This window comes from Solanum pennellii, chromosome 4 (genome assembly GCF_001406875.1).
Source record: "Solanum pennellii chromosome 4, SPENNV200".
Taxonomy (NCBI): Eukaryota; Viridiplantae; Streptophyta; class Magnoliopsida; order Solanales; family Solanaceae; genus Solanum; species Solanum pennellii.
The window spans coordinates 24,297,450-24,310,021 of record NC_028640.1 but is presented as its reverse complement, the minus strand read 5'-3'; positions in this window follow the sequence as shown (position 1 = coordinate 24,310,021).

Below are 12,572 nucleotides of genomic sequence, written 5' to 3'. Positions count from 1 at the left end.
AAGCCACACTAGCTCTCCCACAACTTGTCTTATTGCCCTATATTCAGCTTCAGCAGATGATAATGATATTGTTGCCTGCTTCTTAGATTTCCAGCTGATAGGACTGTCTCCCATAAGTACTAGGTAATCACTAACAGACCTCCTTGATTCAGGGCAAGCAGCCCAATCAGAGTCACAGTAGGCACTGACAGTAAGATCAGCCTTGTTTGAAATAAAAATACCCATGGTTGGATCTTGTTTCAAGTATCTGAGAACATGGTAGGCTGCTTTCAAATGTGGTTCCCTGGGTGATTGCATGAACTGACTCAAATGTTGGACACTATAGGATATGTCCATTCTAGTATTAGTTAGAAAATTAAGCTTGCCAATCAACTTACTATATTGAGTAGGATCAGTTAAGAGCTTACCATCTGTGGCTTTTAACTTTTCAGTGCAATCAAGTGGTGATGAAGTAGTTTTGTAACTCAACACATCAAAATCCTTCAGAAGATCAGAAGTGAATTTCCTCTGAGAGATAAGAACACTATCATGTCTGTACAATATTTCTAGGCCTAAGAAATAGTGTAGTTTACCCAAGTCTTTTATTCTGAATTGGTTATGCAGGAAACACTTCAAAGAATTAATTTCAGCAACATCATTACCAGTCATGATTATATCATCCACTTATATAGCAACAAATACCAAAGAACTCCCATTCTTTTTGTAAAACAAAGAATAGTCACTATCTGAATGTTGATACCCTCTTGAACACAAACTGTTTGCTAGCTTCTCATACCATTGCCTACTTGCCTGCTTCAGCCCATACAAGGATTTCTTTAATTTGCACACCATGTTATCACAGCCTGTTGTAAGACCTTGTGGAGGTACCATGTAAACTTCCTCATGTAAATAACCATGTAAAAATGCATTATTCACATCTAGTTGATACAAGTTCCAAACTTTCTTAACAGCTAACGAAATCAGTGTTCTAACAATAGTCATTTTCACCACAGGTGAAAATGTTTCAGTGTAATCTACTCCAGCTTGTTGTGTATAACCTTTTACTACCAGCCTAGCCTTGAATCTCTCTATACTTCCATCAGCTTTATGCTTTATTTTGTATACCCATTTACAACCAATAGCCTTTTTCCCATCAGGTAACATGACCATTTCCCAAGTATCATTAGCATACAAAGCTTCAAATTCATGTGTCATGGCTTGCTGCCAAGCAGGGTGCAATATTGCCTCTTCAAAAGAATTAGGTTCACATTCATGTGAAATGGTTGTGACTAGCTGCTGGCTATCAGAACAAAGACTATTGAAACATACATGGTTATTGTGAGACACAAAAGCATTGAGGGACTGTAACTTAGGTAGGGTGTATGTGTAGTCCTTTAGATAACTAGGAGTATTTATTGTTCTGGAAGTTCTTCTAGGTTCTTGTGGTTCTTGTGGTGTAGAATCATGTATATCCACAGATGTTGTTTCATGTATGTTAGTAATATTGGTTACTTGATTGTCAGTGACTTCATGTGGTGTAAGATTGTCCAGCATTTCATCAGCAGCAAAAATGTTTATTTTTCCAGGCATACAAGGCATATTAACAGAATGAGTGAGCATTTGTAAAATAGAACTGAAACTAGAGTCATCAGGAGCAAGAACAAAAGGAAAAATTTTCTCATGGAAAATAACATCTTTAGATATGTGAACTTTCTTTGTAGCTAGATTCAAGACTTTGTAGCCTTTTGTATTGAATGGATAGCCAACAAAAACATGGGGAGTGGTTCTTGGTTCAAGTTTATCCTTGTGAGTTTTTAAGACAGTTGGAAAACAAAGACAACCAAAACTCTTAAGATGAGAATATGTAGGTTGTTTATGGTATAATATCTCATATGGAGATTTGTTTTGAAGAAGTTTAGTAGGCAATCTGTTTATTATATATGTGGCAGTTAATACACACTCTCCCCAGTATCTCATGGGTAATTTTGATTGAAATAAGAGTGCTCTTGCTGTTTCAAGTAAGTATTTATGTTTCCTCTCTACCACTCCATTTTGTTGAGGTGTATATGGACAGGTCCTTTGGTGTATAATGCCTTTGGTTGAAAGAAATATACAGCTTCAGATGAGGTAAATTCTAAACCATTGTCTGATCTTATGGCTTTCAACTTAGTTTGAAATTAGTTTTCTATGAGAGATACAAAGGCTTTGATGGTTTGAAGAGCATTACTTTTGCACCTTAATAATTGTGTCCAAGTGGACCTACTGTAGTCATCCACCATAGTAAGAAAATAATGGTAACCATCATGAGTAGGAATGTGATATGGCCCCCCATAAATCAACATGTAGTAATTCAAAGATTGTGGTAGTGGTAGATGTGCTTTTTGGAAAAAGCATCCTAGTTTGCCTAGCCATAGGGAATATATTGCATGTAAAAGGTTGTTTAGGAGAAAAATTTACAGGTATGGCTGATATATTCCTCATCTTTACAAAGGGGTACGTAACCTAATCTAGCATGCCACAGCAGTTCATCATTATAAGTGTGACTAGAGACATCAGAAAATGAAAGACATTTATCATTAGAATAAGAAGAAGGAATAGTCTTACAATCTGCTTTATTTATAGTAGAAATTGGAGATTGTCTTACAGAAGATGCAGTGTGAAATTTTGAGACAAGATGACAATTAGAATGAGGTGACTTTTCCTCAGCAGAATTGCAGCAATTGTGACATTTTTGACACAAGAAATACAGATCACTCTTGGCTTTACCAAGTTCCAGATGGCTCTTCAGAGAAGGGCCCTGCAACAAACAAGAAAATTTATCAAAACTGATTACTCCATTAAGTTGCAATGCCAAACAATGAACAGAAATGAGATTAAACTTGAAGCTAGGCACAAATAACACTTTGCTTAGAGTTACAACTGGATTTAAACAAGCATCACCAACTTGAGTCACATTAACCTTGTAACCATTTGGGAGTGATATTAAGAAAGGATATGGGAGTGTCTAAATGTTTGTGAGAGTGGTTTTATCATAGGTCATATGATGTGATACTCCTGAATCTATTATCCAAGAGCCAGCAGTCAGCTTAACACATTTACAAGAAAGATCACCTATATCATTTATAGAGGAATAACAAGCAAGTATACCTGCCAAGTTCACAGCCCCATTCAGCATGCTATTTGAATTATCAGAATTAAACCCTCCATTTCCAGCTTATATAGTTCCCAAGATGTTGAGTAGTTGTTCATACTGATATTTGGACAGGTTTAGTGGCATCTGCTTTCCCATTTCAGACTCTTCCTCAGATTGTTGTGTATTCATATCAGAAGCACACATATTTGTTGCAGAATTTGTTCCTTTTCCCTTTTGAAACTTTGGATTGGATGGATATCCATGAAGTTTATAACATCTATCTCTCGTGTGTCCTGATTTCTTGCAATTGTCACAGACTAAAAAAGACCTGTTGGTACTTGAATTCCCTCTAGACACATTATTATTGCTTGTATTACCAGAACTAGTTCCAGCTCCTTTAGATGAACTATAATTTGTTCTGAATCCCTTGTAACCTGCATTATTATTGTATTGTCCATAAGCATTGAGAGAAGTAGAATCCAAGGTTGTATGATTATGAGGCTTCACTTCTCTCTGCTTTTCTTCTTGGCATAGAATGGCAAAAGCTTGAGCCATGCTAGGAAGAGTGCTCATCATAAGAATGCTACCTCTAACAGTCGTATACATTTCATTTAACCCCATTAAAAAACGTATCAATCTTCTATCTTGTTCAGCTTTCTGTAACTTTGTTTTACCCCCACAAGAGCACAGACGTGCACTGAGAATTGATATCAACTGTGCTCATCTCCTCCCACGGCTTTTTCATTGTTGTGTAATACTTAGTGATGTCTAAAGTACCTTGAACAAGTTCATTTATCTCCTTCTGTAATTGATACAATTTACACCCATTGGTTTGATCGTATCTTTCCTCAAATTTTGCCTATAACTCCTTGGCATTATTCACATATTTCAGGCTATCACGCAATTTTGGAGACAAAGAATTTAAGATCCAAGATGTGACCATATCATCATATCTTTCCCATTGCATGAAATTAGGATCAGTAGAAACAGGTTTCACAATTGCTCCATTAATAAAACCTGTTTTGCTTTTAACTGACAATGCTCTGAGAACTGCTTTTCGCCAAGATCTATAGCCAGTACCATCGAAAACTCCAAGTAACAGGGATGATCCTGCATTTTCTGAGGGATGCGGGTAAAAGGGACTGGTAAAATCCAATCGAGATGTAGTTGAACTAGAAGCAGAATCACTTCCAACTTGAGTACTAGTCATTGTGTTCGAATATTTGTGAGAAAATCTAACACGAAAACAACTAGAAACTTGCTAATCTCCAACTACGAAATGTGTTTCCTCAATCAGAAAGAAAGAAGAAGAAGAAGGAAAATGACAGAAACAGAGAATTCACAGCACAATCTCTCAATCAGTTAATCGAATCGATTGAAAACAACACAATAAGAGAAGAAGCTTACGAATCGATTTCGAAACAAGAACAACTACGATACATCAACCAATGCTCTGATACCATGAAAAGATTATCACCATTGATGAACTTCATTCCTTGACACCATTGATGACCTTCAACTAGAGTTGTAATTGAATTGAGAGAGGAAAAATGTATATTGTATTGAATGTGAATTAAGTGAAGAAGATTACAATATGAACCTATATATAAAACTAACTACCAACCTTGCTAACTAACTTTCTAATTAACTAACTATTGGAAAACAGAAACTGTTACTAACTAACTATTGCTAACAGAAACTATTAACTAAACTATTAACTGATCTTATATTCTCATCAATAATATATGCTATAATAAACGAAAATTTTGATTTCAAATAAGATGTGTTATGTTACTATTTGTTTGTCTCACTAAGTAAAGCTAGATAATCAAATACTCTCTTGGAAAAAAATAAAAAGACAATCTCATATTTTGCTAGAATCATCAAAGGATGTGATGAAGTAAATAAGATTATTTATTTCTTAATTAGAGATTTTAAAATTAAATTCGAAATATAAAAAAATTCTTAACAAAAAATACTATTCCATCCAATACAAATCTAAATTAGTCAAAATACAGATACACAAAACAAAATAAAAGGAATTATTTTTTATCGTTCATCATTCATCGTAATAAAAAAAATGGGAGAATAAGAGGAATTAAAAGAAAATATGAATTAAAGTATAACGGCAATAATGTAATTATAAGACAAATGAGGGGTAATCTTACATCAAATTAAACCCTTGCTAAACATATTAGCATGTTTTATGGACAATGAAATTTACTATTTGACACACCTTTTCTATTTTCCTCGTCTCCACCCACTTATATTACAAAAATTACATGCACCAAAAAACACAATACCTAATTCATTGGATTGATAAAATGCCACGTCATCACTTGTGTTAAATTAGGTGATGGCACCAATAAAACCAACACATATCATGCAGTTGACTCTTTAATTTCACGCGTGGCCTTAATTTTAAATTGAATTTTCTTTTTTACTTTTTATGAGTAATTTAGGATAAAAATTAAAAACACACCTTTGTTGTTTTCAAATTTTTATAGAAAAATTTCAATTTTTTATTTTATTAAATTTAAAATAAGTTTATGATGAATCGTATTTTCTAAAGTTCAATTCAAAATTTTATAGAAAATCATATTTTCCAGAATTCATATAGAAAAAAATTAAAGTATTCATTGTCAAATACTCTCTTAATTTTACTACACTTATTTATGTAATTACTTAATGTCAAATAACAATAGAAAAACTTTTTCACTTATAATAAACATATAAATTATATTTCTATGTTATATCTATAGTTTATATAATTGCACTTCATAGTAAGTTTTATATTTGAAATAAAGTTTCTGATTTATATAATTGCTACAAACATCTAATTTTATACAAATTGTTCATTTATGTATAAATTCATTTATATATTATAATTTGTATAATGAATTTATATTTGTATAAAGTGTATAGGAGTAAAATATATATACTAGAATTTGTGTTTGTATATACACTTGTCTCTCACTTTATATAAACAAATACATATTTTATACAGAATTTCAAAATGTATAAAATAACTAATTATTTATCAATAATAGCTAAATCATATGGCGAAAAAAATATTTATTATGATTTACAATTAAAATAAATATTGACTATAACACTTAATTTGACCTAATAATTTATTGTCTCATATCATTTGTAACAGATGAAATATCTTTTTTTCAATTTATTATTAAAAAAAAAGAGTATAATGAATTAATGGGTTGGAGAGGTGTAAAAGGAAACGGTGAAAAGTACATAATGGAGGGGTTTGGTGGGTCCAACATTATCCATAAAACGTCGTTTTCTGAAAAAGATGCGTTAAAAAATGGACTTCTTCTTTTAGTCCTTATCCCAAACCCCTTCATTCAAGGAAATCTTTTTTTCTTTTATTTTGTGCAAAATAAATATATGGACATAATACACATTTCATACGTGCCTTCTTTTTTAAAAAAGATGGAAAAAATTAAATTTAAATGAAACTGAACAAGATTAGGCGAACGAATACAAAGATCATAGACCCTTCTAAAATTTAATTACATATCTGTTATCACTACTTTTTTCCATAAAAAACAAAATATCGATATTTTTGTAATAATTAGCAATTCTATTATTAGAATTTTTAAATTATACGTTATAAGTATATAGGCTTAAATTGGGTGATGTTTGACTTGTTTATGTGTAATGAACTTAATTCTCAACATAAGCTTATAATGATATTCCAATTACACAATATCAATTTTGGGAAATAATAATAATTAATCAACTAAATTAAATGACAACAAAAACTCGAAAGAGATGAGAAGCCACATACTCAGAATGGAGATGGGGGAATATTAACCCTTCATGACAATCTGCATAATTCGTTCTTTTCATTCATCATCCTTTTAATTAGTTGTTAATTGAGCATGGGTTCCAAATTAATCTCTGTGAAGACCTTCTAATTTTGCTGCTTCTTTTTGATCCAATAACTAATTCTGTAGCATCCGTATAGGTATCGATATTAGGCCAAAGTTGATTCATAATACATTCTGTGTATTAAGTTTCATTTCTAGGTGTAGAAAAGGTATTGAAAGTGGCTTAGGGTCGTAAAAGACCTCCAACACTAACTCGAGTTCAAGTCATCCTATCGGCTTAGCTTTTCGCATTAGTTCATGCAGGTGTTAGTTTTAAATGATCATATCTCTCTAAATATTAAGATTTATTGCGTTTCATAACCTATCAAATTTAAGGTATTAGGGCTGAACATTCGATTATTCAGTTCGATTTTGATTTTTTTTCGATTTTTGATTATTTGATTGTTTTACCGAACACCAAACCGAATTTATTCGGTTCAATTTTTTCTGTAATTCAATTTTTTTGTTATTCGGTTCAATTTATTAAATGGAAAAATTGTTCAAATATACGTCTTATGTTTTCCTATTATTTCTAAACACCTCTAAAATTCCTTATTTGTCTCTTAATTCTAAATCGTTTTATAATGTATCCGAGCTAATTTTTAATGTATCAGAGCAACATATATTATGTATTCGATTTGTTCTATAATGTATTTGGGCTAGTTTATAATGTATGTGAGCTACATATTATGTATTAGGTTTATTTTATAATGTATCCGAGTTAGCTATTAATGTACTATTTTTTTCGGAATTAATGTAACTACAAACTAAATAGGAATAGATTGTAATTTCATATTAAAACTATTGGATTCCTAATATTTATCCTTATTAAATTTTTATTATTTTTTTTTTAAAAAAATTAGCAAATTGGTCAAACTCCCTAACATAATTATTAAAAGCAACTATACTTTAAAATAATTAGTGAAAATGTCAATATGTCAATATTTTACCAAATAAAATGCATCTAATATAATTGATTTCTTTCCTTTTATTTCTCAAATCAGACCCCACATTCCACAAATTTTACTCCCGAACACGTGTGAAAAAAGAAGAAGAAAACTCTCATTACTCACTTCCCCTCTTTATAGGTTCTTACTCTCAATTTCTCTCTTCTCTCTCTTGAGTTTTTCACCATTCTTCTCTTTCTTTCCTTGTGAAAATCACTTCTTCTATTTTCTTTCAATTTATTCAAGAAGTTTCTCAATTCTTTCAAAATATTGTCTACCCAATTATAAAGGTACATACATTGTCGTATCTTTTGAGATTTCTCTCTATTATGTAAAGACACTATCAGTAAAATATAAATAAATCTTTTCGGGTGCCTGAAAATTTCAAAAAAACTTGTTGAACACCAAGAACAATTTCGTATGTTGAAGAACAAGAACAATTTCGTATTAGTTTGTTTTGTATTTATAACTTTTTCTTAGAATTTTGTATCCTTTTTCAACTAATATTCAAATTAGTATGTATGCTATTAATATTTGTATTCATTTAAAATTTCGTGTTGTATAGTTTATGAATCTTGTATTTGTTCATCTCATGTTGTATAGTTTATGAATCTTGTATTTGTTTCTAATTGAATCCATCCCAAATGTATACAAACTACATATGTATTTTATTTATATGAAGAACAACTTCCTATTAGTTTCTTTTGTTTGTTCTATTAAAAAAAATTCAAAATTTCGTATTCTTTCTCAATTTGTATTTAAAATCGTAGTATACAATTAATATTTGTATTCATTCAAAAATCATGTTGCATAATTTATAAATTTGGTATTTGTTCCAAAATTGTATTCATTCTAAAGGTATGTCAACTAGTTGTTAGGATCGAATCCACACACACACACTTGATGAATGAAAAACACAAGAACTTTCTAGAGAGAGATGAGAGACTTAGAGAGAGAAAGAGAGAAACCAATATTTTGCGGTAACACCCTGTGTCGTTCTTCTCAAGTGACCTCATCTCATCATCCATGGCTTGCTCCCACTTGATCGAACCCTGCACCTGTAGGGCCTCATCAAAATACTCTGGTTCCCCCTCATTTGTCAGCAATAGATAGTGTAATGAAGGTGAATACCTATCTGGTGCCCTGATGGTTCTGGATGATCTCCTTAACACCTGCTCAGGTGTAACTTGCTCCACTTCAGATTCTTCAGTAGGAGTTGGTTGAGTATCTGCTTTGACATCTCTTGGGTTACTCTTCTCCAACTCAACCTCAACTCCCACTTGCTTTGTAATATCTAGAACCTTCTGCTCTCTGTCTTTGTACAGGACAGACTCATCAAATGTCACGTCACAATGTCTCAGGATCTTTCTGTTCTTGTCATCCCAAAATCTGTAACCAAACAAATCAGAATCATAGCCTATAAAGTAACACTTCACAGCCTTGGCATCAAGCTTGTCTCTCTTTTCTGGATCAACATGAACATAAGCAGTGCAATCAAAAGCCCGGTTAGGATCGAATCCACACACACACACTTGATGAATGAAGAACACAAGAACTTTCTAGAGAGAGACATGAGAGACCTAGAGAGAGAAAGAGAGAAATCAATATTTTGTGGTAACACCCCGTGAGTAAACTTCCACGGCGATGGGTATATATATATTAATAGTTCAGAGTATTTTTTGTTACAGAGAATAAATGGAGAATCGCGAGAACATTAATCTATGACAGTACATCAAATATTAATCAGGCTCCACAACCTAACACTAGTTATATATTTTATTTAAGAATGATTACAACAAATATTCATTTATTCCCTTTCAATCTTATATTTCATTTTCACTTTTTCATCATACTAATTTTTTTTATTTTATATATACTATACAAAATTCCAAATAAAAACTAGAACAAATAGAAATACAAATAAAATACATACTGAAATATATACGAAATACAAGATTTTTGAAAAAAAAATATACAGGGAAAAAATATATGAATACAAATATGTCTCTTAAATAACTATAGATTCATTTGACATACCTATTGAATGAATACAATCTAATAAGAAAATACAACATAAAACTATAATGAATATATTATACTTAGTGGAATGAATACAATTTAGAAAACGTTAAAATTCTAGAGAGAAAAAAAAAGAACAAAGTTTGAGTTTTCTTTGAAAATGTAACTGATGAGAAAATTAAGTGATCCTTACCTTTTTTTTGAAATATTCTCTTCCTTGATTTTCTCCCTTTTGTTATTAAATAATTATATTCTTTAAATAAAAACAAATAATAAAAAATATAAAACATAACAAACTAAAAGTTTGACATTTTTACTAAATATTGAAAATGTTGCTAATGATCCCTCTTAAATGTTAGTAAAAATTATGCAAACCACATAGTGTAAAAGACAAATTACATCTTATCCCTACTCTTTCTTTAATTACAAAAATCCCTTTTTTTTGTATACCTTTTGGGTACATAATTGTGAGGACCGATACATTAATTTAGACGTTTTTGCTGTTAATTTATTGCGCTAAATATGGGCTAAAAACAAAAATATAATTGAATCCCACAAATCAAGCGTACGTTTCTTCCTTCTGACAATCAATCTATCCCGAAAAGAATTCTAACAATCGGTCAATTCCAAAAGGGTAATATAATTATGAAACTAAAATTTCAAATGAGGTCTCCCTGTTTTTCCAAAAAACTGCAGAAGCTTGTTTCAAAAAAAAATTGCAGGGAAACTTTGTGAAGATTCATAATGAATGTTTCAATATTGTTAAGGCATTCGAAAATACGAAAAAGTGATGTTAGGTATGAGCGATACAGAAATGAAGAAATAGTGGTTGAGAAAAATATTTCATTCGTGAACCTTATTTTTGTCATTGCAGATGAGTTAAAAGATATGATAACAGAAGATATGTGAACAAACAATCTTGTGATACACAGATCAAATAATTTTCTTTGTTTATTTGAATTTGTTTGTTATTATATTATTCATGATAAACTATTATTTGCAAATTATATTTATAATTCGATTGCATCTTATGCATTGGGTGTTGCGTTTATGTGTAACATGTTTAGATTTGTGTATCATTGTATGATAATTACAAAAATGATATACATTTGGAATCTTCGCTCTTTTAATGTATCAATAAATAGAAACGGATAATTGTGGTACATAAATGTGTTTTGTATCATTTTTATATGTATCTAAAACATGTAAAATTATGGGAACAATAATATGTACGATAAATTAAGAGTATATATGATCCGTTGAGCGAGTTATAGTAATGTATCTCAAAGTATAATTTTTTTGGAATGATATGATAAATATTAAATAATAAATATATTTGGTACAATTGCAGGTATGTATCAGTGTGTTATGCATTTTTGATTGGAATCAATTTTGGACAAAAGTGATTGATTAGTTTCGAAATGTGTTTTGAAAGTAGTTGCCTTACTACCAAGATACAAAAGAATGTCCAGTAGATCAAGGAAAAAAGAAAAAAAATTCAAATGAAAAACTAACATCAAACACGAACTGTTGTGTGTTCTGTGGACGAGAAGACCTCAATCGAAAAATTTGTACTTTCTTGTTGAAAGAAGAATTTGAATCAATACTTTTTTGGAGTACTTTTTTTTTAGATCTAATAATTCTCAAATTAGAATATTTCTTTCTGTTTTTACAAATGTTTACATTAAAAAATACTTTTCGCTTGCTAATTTCTGATTCAATAAATTAAAATGTTTCATTTTTCAATTTTCCTATATTCTTTAATTTTAATTTCTGATAAAGTGAGTTATGTATTGTTTTGTGTTTGATACAAAATTATTTTTAAAATATATGTTGTGTTGGTTAAGTAATTAATGTATTTGTAACAGTTAATAAGTATTGAAAATACTATCATGTTGCATTGATTTGTTTAACATAATGAAAATGATACTTAATTCTTTGAAAATTTTTGTATCGAATATTCTTGACACTATAATATTCTATACAAAAATTTTCAAAGAATTAAGTATCATTTTCATTATGTTAAACAAATCAATGCAACATGATAGTATTTTCAATACTTATTAACTGTTACAAATACATTAATTACTTAACCAACACAACATATATTTTAAAAATAATTTTGTATCAAACACAAAACAATACATAACTCACTTTATCAGAAATTAAAATTAAAGAATATAGGAAAATTGAAAAATGTAACATTTTAATTTATTGAATCAGAAATTAGCAAGCGAAAAGTATTTTTAATGTAAACATTTGTAACAACAAAAAGAAATATTCTAATTTGAGAATTATTAGATCTAAAAAAAAGTACTCCAAAAAAGTATTGATTCAAATTCTTCTTTCAACAAGAAAGTACAAATTTTTCGATTGAGGTCTTCTCGTCCACAGAACACACAACAGTTTGTTGGGCTTTGTGGAGGCTTGTGAGCCGGCCCGACCCATTACTGAAACCCTAGGTTAACCATTTGGTTTTCCTATAAATATGATCCTTGTATTTGTAATTCGGTAGTAGCACAAGTGAAATAAAATCCTCCTGTTACAGTCGTGGAGTAGGGAAACCGAACCACGTTAAATTCTTGTGTGTCCCGTTTGTGTTCC